This window comes from Artibeus jamaicensis, unplaced genomic scaffold (genome assembly GCF_021234435.1).
Source record: "Artibeus jamaicensis isolate MK-2021 breed Jamaican fruit bat unplaced genomic scaffold, CSHL_Jam_final contig_465, whole genome shotgun sequence".
NCBI classification, from domain to species: Eukaryota; Metazoa; Chordata; class Mammalia; order Chiroptera; family Phyllostomidae; genus Artibeus; species Artibeus jamaicensis.
In genome coordinates this window covers 26587181-26604980 of record NW_026521843.1, presented here as the reverse complement: position 1 = coordinate 26604980, position 17800 = coordinate 26587181, and the positions used below count along the sequence as shown (strand labels likewise).

At 43.4% G+C, this 17800-nt stretch overlaps 1 protein-coding gene across 3 annotated transcripts in view; it reads right to left on the bottom strand.

The window, feature by feature from the left end:
• PLEKHH2 (pleckstrin homology, MyTH4 and FERM domain containing H2) overlaps positions 1–5107 on the bottom strand; it is a 101771-nt gene extending 96664 nt beyond the window's left edge. For all 3 annotated transcript variants that reach the window (XM_037162070.2, XM_037162071.2, XM_053667067.1), the window contains exon 1: positions 4980–5107. The gene's annotated coding sequence lies outside the window, so the exon portion shown is untranslated. The remainder of the gene's footprint in view (positions 1–4979) is intronic.
• Between the last annotated feature and the right edge of the window lie 12693 nt (positions 5108–17800).

The following is a 17800-nucleotide window of genomic DNA, read 5'->3' as shown; positions in this document are numbered from 1 at the left end:
ACCTATACCAGGTTTTAAACCCACAAAAGATTATTTTCCCAGCATAAATATTGTTTTAGGTTTCAGTCAGTTTTCACTCAGTACTCAATACTTATAGCACTCAAGGCCCTGCCCAGTAGCTCAGTTGGTTAGAGCACCATCCTGGTACCCCAAGGTTGTGAGTTTGATTTCCAAACAGGGCACATACAAGCAACCAATGAATACATAAATAAGTTAAACAACAAATCGATGTGTGTGTGTCTCTCTCCCTTCTTCTCTCTCTAAAAATCAATCAATAAAAAATACTTATGTCACTCAATAATTTAGAGATAAATATAAGCAAAATTGTCGTTATTAAGAGCACCACAACTGTGTCAAAGCCTCTAGTTGCTCCTAAGTTCTTACCATAATTTAAGGGACACTTGTAACCGCAGAACTAAAAATCATTCTCTTTTCATTTCTTTAGTTTTTACAGAAGCCTCACCCCACTGTTTTCTGAGTTTTTTCCTAAAGATATTAGCCTCGTTAATGACCTTTTTCATTATCCACATTAGCATTTACCATCAATGATGCAGGAATAAGTAATGCAGTCTGTTAGTCACAAAGTTTTTCTCTATCCTATTGCTATTTCATTTCTTTCCTCATTAGCTTTAGACTGGACAAGGAGAGAAAATATGAATGGAATATCAAAAATAAAAAGCGGTCCTGGAATGGATATCCTTAAGTCCTGAAGCACTCGTATCACTGCCCGGAACTGCGGGCCCACTCTTCCAGAGCAACAAGAGGCGTCTACTTCATGTGGGCTAATTTTTGCACTATATGTAAAATGACCTGTTTATCTTTTACCGTAAAATTATTACAGCTTTTAAAATAACACCAACGTGTTTTTAACAAATTAAAACCAATCATTCATTATAATTCACCATATAAATAGAATAAAAGACAAAGACCACAAAATCATTTTGACAGATGCAGAAAAACACTCAACAAAATTCAACAGCTTTTCATGATAAAAACATTCAACAAACCAGTTAATAGAAAGGAACTTCCCCAACCTGATAAAGAGCCTCTATGAAAAGCCCACAGCTAACATGGTGAATGACTGATCCACATAAGATCAGAAATAAGACAAGGATGTCTGCGTTTTCCCCACTTTTAGTAAATGTTGTACTTTAGATTTGAGCCAGGACAGGAAAATGAAATAGAAATTCAAATTCAGATTGGAAAGGAAGAACTGTAACTACCTCTACTTCCAGAAGTCATGATCTTATACACAGAAAATTCTAAGGAATCAACAAAAAACTATTATAACTATTTGGGTTCAGCAAATTTTCAGGATACCAGATTAATCCAGGAAAAAATCCAAACATGAAATCAAGAACATATTCCATTCATACTAGCATTACAAAAAATTCAATACTTAGGAATAAATTTAACAATAGAAGTAGAAGTCGTGTCCTTTGAAAACTGCCAAACATTACTGAAAAAAATTTAAAGACATCTAAATAAACAGAAGACATCACACATTCATAGACTGGAAGACTTAATATTGTGAAGATATTAATACTTGCAAATGGATATACACATTCAATGCAATCCCTATCAAAATTCCAACTGCATTTTTTGCAGAAATTAAGCTGATCCTAAAATGCATATGGAAATTCAGGGGACTCAGAAAAGCCAAGACAATCTTGAAAAGCTAGAGGGCTCGAAGGTTCCAATTTCTATAAATTTCTGAAATGACTATAAAGCTACAGTAATCAAGATTAAGCGGCACTGGCATAAAGACAGACATTGGATATTTGGAATAAAATTAAGAATACAGAATTAAAATGCCACACTTACATTCAGTCGATTTTTGACAAAGGTGCCAAGACCACTCAGCGGAGAAAGAACAGTCTTTCTAAAAAATAGCACTCTCAAAATGGATCAAAGACCTAATCACAAAAGCCTAAGCTCTAAACTTCTAGAAGAAAACACACAAGTATTTGTGACCCTGGATAGAAAACAATTTCTTAGATAGGATGTGTAAAGCATAAGTAATCAAAGGAAAATAGATAAACTCCATGTAAAACAAATTTTAAACTTTTGTGCTTCAAAGGACACCATTGAGAAAGTGAAAGAGAACCCAAAGAACTGGAAGAAATATTTGCAAATCATACCTCTCATAAGGGCCCTGTACTCAAAATACATGAAGGACTCTTACAACTCAACAACAAAAACAACTAAAAAGTAGGCAAAGGATCTAAATAGACATTTCTCTAAAGAATATACATAAATGGCCAATAAGCACGTGAAAAGATGTTTAACATCATTAGCTATAAGGGAAAATGCAAATCATCATCACAATAACTACCACAACGCACCAAATAGGATGGTTATAAAAATAATAATAAAGACATGTAATAACAGTGTTGGTGAAGATGTAGGGAACTTGGAACTCCCATGTGGTGCTGCTGGGAATGTAAAAATGGTACAGCTCTTTGAGAAATAGTTTTAAAAGTTCCTCAAAAGTTTTAACATAAAGTTACCATATGACACAACAACTCTAATGCTAAGTATGCGAGCATTTAATTGTGAAACTTGAATATGTAAATCCACACCACGACTTGTACATGAATGTTTATAGCAGCATTATTCAAATAGCCAAAAAGTGGAAATATTCCAAATGTCCATCATCAGATGTATTTGTGCTACAATGGATGAACCTTGAAAACATTACCCTAAGTTCCAAGTGAAAGAAGCCAGATAAAAGGCCACATATTGTGTGATTCCATTTTTATGAAACAGGTGAATCCAAAGAGACAGAAAATTGGTTGGTGGTTGCCAAGGACTGTGAAGAGAGCACAATGGTGATCCATTTGGGGTTTCTATTTGGAATGATAAAAATATTCTAGAATTACAAGGTGCTAATGGATATACAACCTTGTGAAAAGACTAAAAACCACTGAATTGTATACTTTAAAAGGGTAAATTTAATGGTTTGTGAATTATACCTCCATTTTTAAAAAGTATCTATTTACAAATGAGTAAAGAACAATTAAGAATTTAAGTGAACATTTATTAGGTTAGCATTTACAAATTTAACAATCCATTGTTTGTAGTTATCCCTGTCAAAGACTGCATCACTGGCCCTGGCCAGGTAGCTCAGTTGGCTAGAGCATCATCTAGGTATGCCAAGATTGCAGGTTCTATCTCCAGTCAAGGCACATATAAGAATCAGCCAATGAATGCATAAATAAGTGAAACAACAAATCAACATTTCTCTTTCCCTCCCATTCTCTCTCTCTAAAAAAATCAGTCAATAAAAGAATCTAAAAAAAAAGAATTCCACCATTAACCCAAATAATTTAGAGATCATTCTTAACCTCAAATATGACAAGAATCAGACATATATCTTTCTAAGTACTTTGCTATGAAAAAGACATAATATATAAATTCTAAGTTAAACATGCCTATTCATTTCTTTGGCTATGTTAATTACCTATTTTACAGTGAAGTAGCAGAACCTTAAAATATTATTGGCATTTAATGTCTACATTCCCTTTTAATAGGGTCATAATCTTTAAAAAATTCAAAACTAGATTGGTTGGTTAATGATCTGCCCTGAAGTCCAGATACCTGATTTCCTCATTTAATTCCGTAACTTCAGTTAGCATAAAGGAACTGCTGTGTTCCTGTATCATCTTGAATAAGATTGTAATTTTGAACAATATTCACTATCCTTTTCCATTACCACTGATTTTATAGAACCAATTACATAACTTTGGGCGCTATACCCACTTTTTAAAGAAAAGTCATTACTAGGTTCTGAGTTTGAAAGTAATCTCTCTTCACTGAAGTGGACAGAAAAATGGCTTGGTTTTCCAAATGCCCCCAGTGACTTTTGGAAATATTTACTGACACAAAATTAACTGTTTACAATTGTGGAGTGAAAGCTCTTTTCTCTGAATCTTTGACTTCCTGTTTCTCTTCCAAATCCCAAAAGGGAAAGAAAAAGAAAAGAGTGAATTCATCTACTTAGGCTTACGCCGATGAAGTTAAGGGTAGCCACTCATATTCTTTAATTCTCTCCTTTTAGGTAACAGCTTAACTTGGCCAGGTAACTGTGTATTTTTGTTTTTTCCCCCTAAAGCAGAAAAGATGTCTTTCTTGACCACACAGAGACGTGCCTTGTTTAAAGACCCTTCCGACTACCACCCAGCCCCACTTGGGCAAAGCTTGTGCCCTTCCGTGGCACTGCTCAGAACAGCTCTGCTCCTCACCTCACCGATCCTGGGGGGCACACACTGCTGAGCGATCGAGGGGTGTGACGAGCATTTTCACAAAGAAAGTAGTGACCTGCAGGTAGCACAGCACCAGAAATTTTACAGCGCAAATGGTTTAAGTTCTCTTTCCACTGTGTTTCGCGCATCGAAATCTCTGGTTCAAATGCTCCGTCTTTTTTGTAAGTGGTGTAGTACCTTCAAGGCCAGGGCAGTGTCATGGTAGGTCACCTAAGGGCACGCTGATAATCCGGCAACTCGAGGTGTAGAAAACGGTTCTCAAAGTTGTGGAAAGTTTCGCCCCCGAGATCACAGTGGGGCTCCCACGAAGTCGAGGCCGAGGCGCAGCATCCCTAACTGCGTGGGGCACTCGGCCTCCGAACGCGAGGCTCCCGGGTGCGCCCCTTGAGCGCCCCCTCCGCGCCACAAACCCGGGCCCCACTTCTCAAACAAAATGTCACTAGAGACCAGGGGGAAGGGGCCGCAGGCGACCGCCCCCAGATGAGACCCGGGTACTGGAGGCGAGTGGGAGGCGACGCGGGAAGGCTGCGGACGGAAGCGCGGAAGGGTGTGATGCGCCAAGCCCTTTCCATCCTTGGGGTCCCTGCCCGCCGGCTCCACCCCTCGCCCCCATCCTCCGCCCAGGGAGCCCCCCGAGACCGCGTGCTCTTTAGGGGGCGGAGATACCCGGGCATCGGAGACACTGAAGTGGCCTTTAGCCTCCCATCAGCCTACCTCTGCTACAGGTCCCTGCAGCCGCATCCGAAGTCCCAGCCGCGCCTGGTGCGGGGCTCCTGGGGTTCCCGGGGCTCTCGGGGTTCTCGGGGTTCTCAACCGGCTGCTGCCTCACACCAAGCCGGGAGCGGGTGGAGGCAGGACACCGCCTTCTGCTGGGACTGTCGGGAGGAGTAGCCAATCGGAGGTCGCATCTGAGCGCCAACGTCACCTGGAGTTGTGGCCTTAACTTTGACTCCTCCCAGTCCCTAAGCAGGAGCGAGTTTTGTCCAGGAGCTTCTACCCCTAACCTTCGCGGCACCTGGAGCTCAGAACCTATTGTAGAGGCCAGCCCTTTCCAGTGCTCCTGCCTCGACTAGCACCCACCTGTTTGATCACCCAGTCTGCAGTTTCTCTCACCAATCCACGCATCACCTTCTTGCCAGGTAAACTGTCCTGCAGTGCAGTTTTGAAGTACATCCTGCCAAAGACTTTCATTGCTGTCCTTTTGCCTAAATTGTCATGCACAGATTCCCTAGTCTAGTATTCAGGACCTCCATCCCACTTTTTCAGCTTTATTTTTCACAGCTGTATTTTTCACACATCTAAGATTGTAGCTGTGTACCTCTCTACTCCAGGAGAGCCCTTTTGAAACATTTGTTTATTTCCTATGTTCTCCTTGAAAAGTTCTAACCTCTTCCGAGACACAGTTCAGATGATCTTCCCCGTGCAATCACACTTGTGGTGCGTTTCTGCTCCCTGAGCATCTACGTTTTTATTCCTCCTGTCACTGAGCTCATTCTGCATCGTGTAGCACCTTCGATCTCTCCATTTGACCTTGAGCCCTTTGAAATTAGAAATTTTCTTTCTTTTGCATCCTCCTGAGCACGCAGCACAAAGAATTGCACCAGCAGATGAGTGATAATCTTAGCATAACTAGATTTTACTTTCCAAGGTGGGGTCCAGAGAGAGAGAGAGAGAGAATTCTGAATGTTATGGCAAATTTCTCCCCAGGTTCACAGAAGTAGGTCTTAGGTTCACAGTTGACCAATAGAGGATTTCCAAGGTTTTTTCCACTATATATATATATATTTTTTTCTAAGACTCATCTAACCTTATATAGAAAAGGCACAAAAAAGATAAAGATTTACAAATTTCCTTCAAGGGAAGGCAATAAGTAAATGTGATTAAAACGCCAGTGAGCGAGGATCAAGCTTCCATATTTCTTCCAGATGAGCACTGATTTTGGACTGGATCCCAGACTACCCCCACACATCAAATTCCTTTTGCCTTCTGTGGGAGCTGATGATGCATAGCATATGAAAAATTGTCTCTGAACAGCTTTGGCAAACAAGCAGGCTGGACGGGGTGTATTTTACAGAGCACAGAGGAGTTAAGTAAACAGAGTTTAAGTAACTTGCGTAATTTAATACAGCAAGTCAGTAGAAACCAAAGAACTAAGAGCAGGAGAAAGAGAAAGAATGCCAAAATAGAATCAGTTCCGTTTGTGAGTCAGAATACTAAATAGACTAAGAGGGCCGAGTGAATAAAGTCCGTCACGAAAGAAGCTTTGTAAACGCTGCTACCACCCATGCAAGGCCCGGCCAGTGTTTACTTACTGTCGCCTTTTTCTAGAAGCCTGACAAATTAAATTTGTTTGTCTGTGGAGAATACAGGGGAATGGCACCCTGTTTCTGGCTGTGCTAAGAAAAATACATGGTACAAGGGAATATTATTTAGCAATAAAAAGAAATGAAGTGCTGATAAATGCTACCACGGGGATAAAGCTTGAAAAGATTATGCCCCGTGAAAGAAGCCACTCAAAAATGATCACACTGTGCGATCCCCCTTCCAAGAAGTGTCCAGAACAGCACATTTATAGAGACAGAGAGTAGATTACAGGTTATGAGGAGCTGGGGAGGGTAGGAGAGCTGGCTGACGGGAAAGGGGTCTCCCTGGGGAAAACGAAAACATCCTAAAACTTATGATGATTACATGATTCTATGAGTATCCTAGAGGCCATTGACAGGTACGGTGTAAATGAGTGAATTGTATGTTGTGTGAAATATCTCAGTGAAGGTATTTTGAAAAAGAAAAACACTTGTTGAGTTTTATGTTTTCCATATTTAGTAGCAGCAGTTGGATAATATCTCTGATGAGCCCTCATGGATGTAAAATATACTATGTACTTTGTTTCATAGTATTTACCTCAGTTGCAATATTGTATTTATTTCTTGCTTGTCTGTTTCTCACGTCCCCTCACCCCCACACACACTGGACTGCAGTGAGAGCAGAAACGGTCTGCTTTTCCTCTTTACTATATGTCCAGCGTATAGCACTGTGTCTGCCATGTGGTAGGTACACAATAAATGTATGTTAAGTGAATGAATGAAAGTGTCAAGGGATATATGTTTTATAAGGTGCTAATAACAGTCCAGGCACTGCACTAGCTTCTGAGGAGTCCAAAACTAGCCATCCAGATACAGTTTCTGTCTTCATGGGAGAAATATGCACATTCACCAACTATCCACACAAATCAATGCAGGGAGGGGCAAAAGTAGGTTTGATTTCAACCACCTCAGTAGACACTGGGGTTACCCCAAGCAGGTCACTGAAATTCCAGTTTGTTTACTGATTTTCAAAGACTACAACAATGTGTAAGTAATGAAGGCCAGCAAATTGAGCAATTATAAGATTGTACCTAAGTGCACTGTGCCATTATGACATTCTTTTGAGTTAATAAAGCTATTGCAAAAATCATAACCTGCCTGTCTTTTTCCATAGGAACAACTGTAAGCCTACTTTTGCCCACCCCTGCATATAATTATAAATTGCATTAGACGTTTTGAAGGAAAGGCACAAGGTGCTGTGCAACTGAAAAATGAAAGGATTTGGCCCAGTCCTTGGAGTCAGGAAGGCCTTCTTTGAGAAAAAAGACAGTTGAACTGAGGTCTGAAGGAACTGGCCAGCCAAAAGCAAAGAGGTAATGGAAACAGTATCCAGGTTGTGGAAACAGCAAGTACCAGGCCCTGCAATGACGAGGAGCCTGAGACGTTGGAAGGGCTGAATGGAGGCCAGTGAGGCAACAACACAAGAAACAACGGAAGAGAGTAACAGGACACCGGCTGCAGGAGAAAGAGGTCTGGGCCCTCTGGGACCTTGAAGAGCCGGGCTTCTTAAACCTCAGTCGGGGTCTTGTTAAAATGCCAAGTCAGACTCAATAGGCTTGCGATGAAGACCAAGGTTCTGTGTTTCTAACAGGTTCCAGGGACAGGCTTTGAGTAGGAAGCCTGTGACTACATTTTTCCAAGAGCACTGGGAATCCACCCAAGTGTTTTAAACATGGATGTGACAAGATCAGGTGTGGCAGGAGGGTAGAGAGGGGATTACAAAAGAGCAAGAGTAGCGCGGGCCTGCGAACCAGAGGATGGCAGTTCGATTCCTAGTCAGGGCACATGCCTAGGTTGCAGGCTGGTTCCCTGCAGGCCAGTTCCCAGCAGGGGACTCACTAGAGGCAACCATACATTGATGTTTCTCTCCCTCTCTCCTTCCCCTCTAAAGATAAATAAATAAAATCTAAAAAAAAATTATTAAAAAAAAAAAGAGCAAGAGTGGATCCAGTGTGAGCAGCTGGGGAACTGTTTCAGTCTTCCTCATGAGAAATGGTGGTAGTGGGGACTGCGGTGATGGGCAAGAGCAGTGATGGCCACAGCGGTGCTCCAGGAGGCTCTGTCTAGCAGAGTGCAGAGGCTGGTTGGGAGAGGGAAGGGCAGTTTGTAGGCTGAGGAAGCAATTCAGTGAAGGTCTGAACTAAGACGTTCATGATGAGAAACGACTCTGGGTGGAACAGATACAAATAGTAAACAACTGGCAGCCCTTACAATGCACCAGGCACTGTTCTGAATGCTTTAGCGCATGTAATCTCATGGCAATCCTGTGACGCAGGTGCAATTAGTATTCCTATCTGACAGATGGGGCAACTGAGGCAGAGACGTTACATAGCTGTCCCAAGGTTATACAGACATTTAGTGGTAGAACTGGGCATTCTAGCTTCACAGTAATCTCTACTCTATGCTGTGGCTCAACCTCTTTCAAGAAATTAAATGTGCAAGATCTGACAACTATTTGGAAGGGGAGAAGAGGAAGGTCTTGGAGGCTTTGCGTGACTGGGAAATGATGATGCCATTAACCGAAGTTGAAAAGGAATTAGTTAATGGGAAGAAGAATGGGATCCGGCTTGGCAATGCTAAGCTCAACCTGAGATATCAGTGAAATATCCAGGAGGAGAGAGCCAGAAGAAAATTAGTCAGGCTGAATGGGGGGAAAGGTCTGGGTTTGGGTATATATGTCAAGGTAATCTGCATAGCAGAAAGATTCTTGTAAACTGAAGAATGATTGTCGACCACAAAGCCTCTTGACATCCTGGAAGCGAGGACAGAGAGGTTGGAGGTATCGGGAATAAGGAAGCTGAGTAAATACTAGGGAAGTGTCTGGCTCTTAAATCCAACTGCACACAAAATTCAAAGAGAAACTAGGAAGGAGGAAACGCTGATCCTACTAGAATAAGCATGTGGCTTCTGGAGCAGAGAGTCAAAAGCCTTGTTCAGAAAGTAGAAGCGCCAGCACCTGGGGAAATATATCACAGATAAGGGGGAGAAGATTGGGGACACGAAATAGGGCCAGCAAGAACAAACTCTCATCAGCTGACGGCGATGCGAGCCGAGGGTATAGGCCTGGGCACACCAAGATGTTTACCTGCAACCCAGGAGAGCAGCAACTCGGGGCACAAACAACCTGGCCCGCCTGTGGGAAGTAGACCAGGGACACGACCTGCCTAGTGTGTCCCAGGGCTCAAGGTAGAATGTCCTGCTCAGTCCTTTGGGTCTGCAATATAGGCAGAAATTTCTTCCACTTAACCTCACCTTACTAGGTGAGCTGAGCCCTCACTATCTGGGGTGGATGCCAGCTTGAAGGTGAGGCCAGACCAAGACAGAGCCTGATGAAGGTGAGAGTTTGATGCATGTTGATAAAGACCAAAGAGAGAAAATAATTGTGGGTGGAGGAAACAGAAAAGTCGGGGCATAGAGGTTCGTGGATCACTTATTTTAAGGCAAATGAAAAGAGGAGAAAGACCATTGAAGCAGGCTGAGTGGTAGTCAGTAATGGCTCGGTCAGGACCCACGAGGTTAAAGAAGAAAAAATACTCACATGGAAGTCACGCAGGAAATAAGTGGCCCAGACAGTATTTAAAAAGCATCCAATGTGAATGGATGATTTACTGTGTTTGGAGTTAGTAAGTACCTATCAGGCAGAGGCAGCCATTCTGGTGCAGACCCTTATTACAGCTAATAACTAAAAATCTTCCTTCTTTCTTTTCATATTGCACAGAGGGACAGCTTAAGTCAGAAGTGAAAATACAAAAAATATAGCCAGTGACCACCACGTCCCCCAACACTGATAATTAGAGAAAAGACATGTTATCAGGACATTATTATGTGCCATGTAACTGTAAAATTAAAAAGTTCAAAAGGCTTTGGAGAAAGTGGGGGTCAGCAGGCTGGTAATGACCACAAAATACTCAGTGAAGAGGCAGGGCTTGGGCTGGGGAAAGCTTTGGTTAATCAGAAGGAACTATTATTTCATTTCTGATGTGGGCGTGGGGCCAAGTGCTGGAGCCAAGCCCAGGGCAGGAAACACTACCCTGCATATGAATGAATGAATGAGTGAGTGAGGATGGTGTCCATGAGGCAGATGGAGCCATCTTGCCCAGCCGGAAAGGGTTGTCATCAGCAAATAGTACAATTCAACCGCTGCCATTGAGGGTTGGGCATGACCTTGAGCAAGGTTCTCTGCATCTGAGGCAGACTCTGAAGGAACTTACAGCTGAAAGCTGTTCCCTGTCCATCTTCCCATAGCTGGGCACCGTCTCCTGGAATGTGGATTCTGGGTAGTGGTGAAATTTTTACAATCTTAGGATGAATAATTTGAAGAGCCGCTTATGAGAGTTATTGGTATTAGCAGGAGCCTGTGGAATAAAAGAGTGATTAAGCTGCTGAGCAGAAGAAAATGAAAAGAATTTGGCTTATTTCTGAGAGAGAGAGAGAAGAGAAGAGAGGGACCAAGAAGACAGAGGAAGACAGCAGGATGGCAGAGAACTGGCGTGGCATAGGGTGAAGCCTATGAGGAATCTCAAGGGACGATGTGGCCAAGGGCTTTTTAAGAACAGAGTCTAAAGTGTGATGTGAGGTTGTTTGCTCTGTGGTACACTACGTGGCTCCTTCCTAGAACCCCCACATCTTCTGTAAAGTCTGCAACACTCTAGTGCTTTTTGTAAGTAAGCAGATGGGACCACGTTTCACACCCATGTTGATACTTAGGGCAGAAACAAAAGAGAATCATGGGAGCCCAGAGGCTGAACACAGGGCATTAGCATCTGGAGAAATCATGGAAATCTTGGGCATGCTTTAATTGTTCCCCAGCTATGGAATTCGGTTGGGCCAGAGAGAAAAGAGATTGTGCCAAATTAACCTAGATCTCATCATGGGATTGAGAGGGTCCAGCTGACTGCTGGTTAAATTTAATTTTTAGTATGTGTATGTACAGGGTGGGGCAAAAGTATTATGGAAAATAATATAATAATTAAATAATAATACAAGAAGACACTTCTCCCAGAGAAGTCTCTGGGCTTCTAAGAAGACACTTAGAGCCAGGAAGCACTTCTCCCAGAGGACATGGGAACTAGGGCTATGTCAGAATAACTGGGAGGAGGGGGGAAGGAGGGGAGGGTCCATCACTCCCCACCCCACCAGTCCTTCCATGATCATTGTGTCTGGCTTAGGTTGCCCCTCCTCTGAGGGGCTGTACCCGTCATAGACTAACCTACCAAACACTGGGGGCAGGGGACAAGCTTTGTCTCCTTAGTGGCTACCATTCCAGAGATTGCTCACTCGGCCTTGGCCACGGGGGGCAGTTACAATTCCTGAAACCAGGCAGAGTGGTTCCCAACAGAGAAGACCAAAACTCTCCTACATCAAGAAAAGAGTAATTATGGAGTAAATATGATCATAAATATAGATAAGCAGATATATCTATTTTATCTATCTATTTATCTACCTATCTCGCTATCTAGCTATCCTTCTGTATTCTAACTTAATTTATTAGCAAAGGACATGATGAACCACAAATGTGTCTTATTTCATAAACTCATTTGTCTCCAATTAGTTCTGCGAAAGCAGAAACTGTGACAGGGCTTGTCATGCATGATGTTTACTAGGGGCAAACTTCAGCCTGTGTAAGGATAGGGTAAAGTTGGAGAGAGAGCTGTGATACCGGCTCTCTGAAGCCTCAGGAAATGCCATGGGTGTCCTGGAGCACGTGCAACCCCAGTCAGCGTTGTCCCACAGTGACCCGAAATACACCAAGAATGCCATCACTTTATCAGTAGTTGGATGGAGGGTGTGCGCTTGGGCGAGGCAGTAGCTCAGTGAAACCCGGATGGGAGTAACAGCTGCAGGCCATCTGCTCACTAAATTCCAAGCAGCCTGGGCAGCAAGTCTTTCCTTGAAGTAGGACTTCTATATTTACCCATGTCTCACTCCATAAATGTACAATTTCAAACGAGGTAGGTTACACTCAAATTTCCCTAGGAAGAATGCGTGTATTTAAAAAGGTGTGTCTCTGGCCAGGGAACACAGTCGGTTAGAGTGTTACCCAGACAGGCCAAGGTCGTGGGTTCCATCTTCCATCAGGGCACATGCAAGAAGCAACTGATGAGTGCGCAGGTCAGAGGGACAACAAAGCAATGTCTCTCTCTCTCCTCTTTCCTCTCTCTAAAATCAATTAAAAATAAATTAAAAAATAAAAAGTTGTGGAAAACATCAGAGATGTATGCTAGAAGTCAGTATCTTGGGAACTCACTGCAAATACATTTTTCTTCTCACAGACAGTGGAATCTGAAGCACTGCCCTGTAGCTTCCTGTCTTTAGGGTTGATGGGTAGTCCTTGTAGGTCAGATTTTTGGTTTACTTTGTCCTGAAACACAGCTAACATTTTCCACGGCAGATTGCAGTGCACTGTCTCCTCTGAGGGATTGTGAATTTCATCCTTTCCATGACATCAGAAGTCAACTATCCAAACAAATGTCAGTTAAACAGATTCATGTGGTAGCTCTGCACTTTGAAGTTAAGTGTTGCTCTTTTCTATTATAAAATGATTCCTCAAACCTATTTTAAAGCAATGAAGCCAACTTATTTTCTTGGCACATGTCCAATAAGCAGATATTATTGAAGAATTTTAATATAAAAATGACCTTTCAGTGGAAAAATATACTTTTCCTCTGAATTTAATAATTTTCCTCTTGTGTTCTTCTCCTACCTGTGTCTTTCTAGACCATTCTATTCTATTGTTGCTCCTTCTTTCTGGCTGCATTTCTGACTCTTTCTAATGCTTCACATTTTCCCTTTCTGGCTGTTTTCTTTCACAACTTACATGACTACTGCTCCCAATAGGATCTAGAGGTCACCAATAGCAGATTAAGGCCCAATACTGCATTAAAAAACCCTTCAGATTCTTTTATTTAAAATGATTTATTTTTATAGAGAGGGGAAGGGAAGGAGAGCAGGAGAAGAACATCAGTGTATGGTTGTGTCTCCCACATCCCCTACTGGGGACCTGGCCCACAACCTGGGCATGTGCCCTGACTGGGAATTGAACCAGAAACCTTTTGGTTTGCAGGCCTGCACTCATTCCACTCAGCTACACCAGCGAGGGCAAACATTAGATTCTTAAAGACAACTAAAAAGGGCCTGCCAGACCCTTAAACCTGGACTCTTGAGACTCCTCTGTGCACTTACATCTCCAGCTGATGCCTGAGCTGGTATTCTTTTTCTCTGTGTATTTACTGCAGTATGACAGAAAGGCATTCAGGTCAGTTCAGCTCAGTTTATTGGCTGCTGCTAGAGCACTTATATGCCACAAGCTGTAACAGAGACTAGAGGAACTAAGGTAATCGTCCAAGATCCTGCTACCTGATGGGGGAGACATTCACAAAACAGATCATTTCAACACAAAGTCAAATGCTAACAGAGGTGTACTCAGTGTGCGATGGGAGGACACAGTACAGGCACTTAGCTCAACCTAGAGGATTTGCAGTTCCATATTATAGGGCCTCCTGCCCGGGGCATGAGAGGGAGGGGCCAAGGGGAGTAATGCCTGCCATGCCACGAAGTGTCTGTTGTATTCCGTGGGAGGAGTTAAGCAGAGCAGTTCTTTGTATTTTGGAACTGTCATCCTCACTGGCACAACGTTGTTCTAAAGCAGTGGTTCTTGATGTGCTCTGGAGCAGCAGTTTTATTTAGCATTCCCTGCAGACCTAGACATGCAGATTCTCAGACTCCACCCCAGACCTCCTGAATCAGAAATTCTGGGAGGGAGGCCCACCAGTCCGTTTTAGCTAGTCCTCCAGGTGGCTGTGACACAGGCCAACGTGTGACAGCCACTTCTCTAAACCGGCACAGGGAACATTTGACAAAGTCTAGAGCAGGGCTCAGATCAAAAAAGAACTCATCTCGGGGCAAAACTTAAGAGGGTGCTAAAACCTCAGCAAAAAAAAATAATGTTTATCAGTAAACAAGATAATGAATGCCCCAAATCCCCACATTGTTTGTTTCAGGGCTTGGTGTGACTGTGCAATGGGAGCAGAAGCTTCCAATCAGCCTACGGTTCCCAGGGCCACAGGGCTGTCACGTTGCCCATCAGGCAGGTTGGTAACGCGGGCTCCAGGGCTACTTCACGGGAGTGAGGCCCAGGCAGTTGGACAGGGCCCCGCATTCGGAAGGACCCCACGCTTAGAAGGGCCCCACACTTGCTTTAATACCCTCCTGTCACTATCTTGAAATTCTTCATCATTTTTGAAGAAGAGGCCCTATATTTTCATTTGGTACTATGCCCTGCAAAGTTTCTCTAGAGTGGTTTGTGAGTGTCTTTATTTTTTTAGCCTTTCAAATGTTACATCAGCACAGAGTGCATCCATTCTTTTTGTCATTGTTGTAGATCTTTCATTAACTTTTACATTTGGTTCAAAATACAAGAGCACACTTTGGTAAGTGGATGTAGGATACACATATTTTCTTCTGCCTCAGGTCCCTGTTTGGCTCAGCGTAGTTCTGGTCTGGAGACAGTTTTGACTGGCACGACTAAGGGGTGCTACTGACATCTAGTGGGTGTTGGCCAGGGCCGCTGCTAAACACCCTGCCATGCACAGGGCAGCACCCACAACCAGCAGTGATCTAGCAGCAGTGCTGAGGTTGAGATACTCTGCTCTACAGGGACAAGTAAGGGGGTGGTTAGCAGTGTCTTGAATTGGGGTAGTGACAGAAAATATGGAACTACCTTGAACTTGATGATTTAGTCAGCTGGGAGGAAGGGGAGTTTGAAGGAAAGAAAGGCCCTCGGAGTTTTTGCTTGATTAGGTCATAAACTGGTATAGAGAAATCAGGAGGAAACTCAGGTGGAAGCGAACCAAAAAGAGACAGGAGTTTGAAGGAGGGCATCCAGATGAGATATTCTTTTGAAGGCTCGTATCTGAAGCTCTGAAGAGATTTTAGAACTGTCAACAGGTACCTCCGTGGTGGTCCTCTGCCCCACCCAGACAGCTGGCGTAATTCCGTCTCTCCTGCCTCAGCTAAACCAGGGATAAGGAAGGCAATTTTGGGCTTCAGTCCCACATGATTTTTCTGAAATTCGTGGCAGAGAAAGTTCTATGCATTTCAAATATATAAGCCCTAAAGGCTCAAGGTATAAGTAGCAGGCAGGGATAACAGGCAAGTCCAAGTATATTTTTCTGAAGTGAAATAAAGATTCCACAGATGGAGAAAGAGGAGAGACAAACAGATGTAGAGGACGGGATGGCTGGGACAATGGGAGCAGAATCAGCACCGAGACCACCCTGCTCCACCTGGTGCTCTCTCCGGGGAAAACCGAAGACCAGCATCCAGCATGCCCCTGCCTACAGGCAGCCAGCCCTCCGTTCCAAGAGCCGAGAACACCTGGGCAGGTGCCCAAACAGAGGGAAAGCCCTGTCGCCTATTGTGGGGGAGGGCTGAAGGGCGGATCCACAGTACATTACAGATGAATACCAGAGTAATCTCCCACGGCTTTGCTTACATTTCATAGGCAAGTTTCCTTAGCGCTATTTCTGGATGGATATTTTCCTTCTCCAATTTTACACTAGCAGAGAGCAAATTCACTTTTCACCTAAATATTTTTAACCTTTTTTATTGCTATCCATAAAAGGTATGGATTTTTCTTTGTTGTTCCAGCTGATGAAATACACTTTCTAGCTGTAAGTGTAATTTTCTATTTCCTAGAAATAGTAAACATTTGTTGGTGTGTTGATTCTTTCACTCTGCACCTTTGGGTAGCTTTGAGGACAGTGACGGTGTGTTTCTCCACATCGTATCCTTAGACCACGGCCCAGGGCCCAGAACACAGGAGGGGTCTGTAATGGATGCTGTGATGTGTTGCCTGGACCCCCCCTTTAGGACCAGGCACTCATTCCCGAGGGTGCTGACAGTGTCAGCTGCTATGGCTCACTGTCTGATCCTGTAACTGGGTGATGCAGGACACAGGCTCTGTCCCTTGCCAAGCCAACCCCAGAGCTCCCAGCAGGACAGGCTAAGGCCTCTGTGGCAAATACATCCCAACTCTGCCCCATCTGACCAGTTGTTTATCTCAAGCTCTTACAGGGTTATTCTCAAGAGTACTCCCCAGTAACTGTCCCTCACACAAATCTCTGCCTAGAATCCATTTCCTGGGGAACCAACTTATGACAATGTTTAATAAATATTTGTTGAATAAATGGGGAAGGGGATTCCTCTCTTGTGAACTGAGGTTTCTTACCCCAAGCAAAACTAATTGTGTAAAACCTCTGACTTCTATTTGTATATTTAACATTTTATTTTGTCACATTAGAGCCTGTAAGTCAGAGCTCACACTCAAATCATTTGCCTTGCCTCGGGGTCATGTGTAACGATTATATGGTGACAATATCAGCACCAGTTGTTTTAGTTATAGTTACTTGACCACCAGATGGCAGAGGTGACACTTGGAAAGTCACCCTCTGACCCTAGATCACCCACTTCAGAATTTAACATCAAACCCATTTAGTACCGTTAATTCCTAAGCTCTCATAATTATGGCATTGTTTCATTTTGTAGGAAAGTGTCACCACACACCTCTCCTCGTTTGCATTTAAAAGGAGTTTGGAATATAATGGAAAGAGCCCTGAACTAAGTAAGCATCAGAACCACCGCACACCAGCCACTTGCTCCATTTGGACCTGTTTCATCAGTAAAGTGAGAATCCCAGTCCTGCACACTTCACAGGTCTGTTGTGAGGAGTAAATAAAAATCAGTGGGGGTGAGAGGGGGGACCACATGGGTTCCTCCCTAGTTTAGGCCAGCTCTGGGTGTGGGGGCAAGGATGGGGTCCTGCAGGTGTAGAAACTTTGCTGGAGGGACCAGTGTGAATGATGGTCTGCAAGAGAACATCCTGACACACACACGCGCCAGTCTAAGGCCCTCTGAAGTTTGTCCTCCTGGAAGAGCACAAAAGTTTCCTGCATTCTGAGGTGTGGACAGTATGATTTGTTTCTTCCAAGAATTCTCAACCCCTACCCTTCTTACTTGTTTGTGCCGTGAGAACAGGAAGAAGTAGCTGAGTTTGGATGAATCTTTCACACTGCTATGAGATGGTCACTTCACTGCCTGAATTTACTCATTCCTACACCAGTGTGCCACCGTAAGAAGAGGACCAAGATAGTTTGGTCCAGGCCTGGGCTAGGG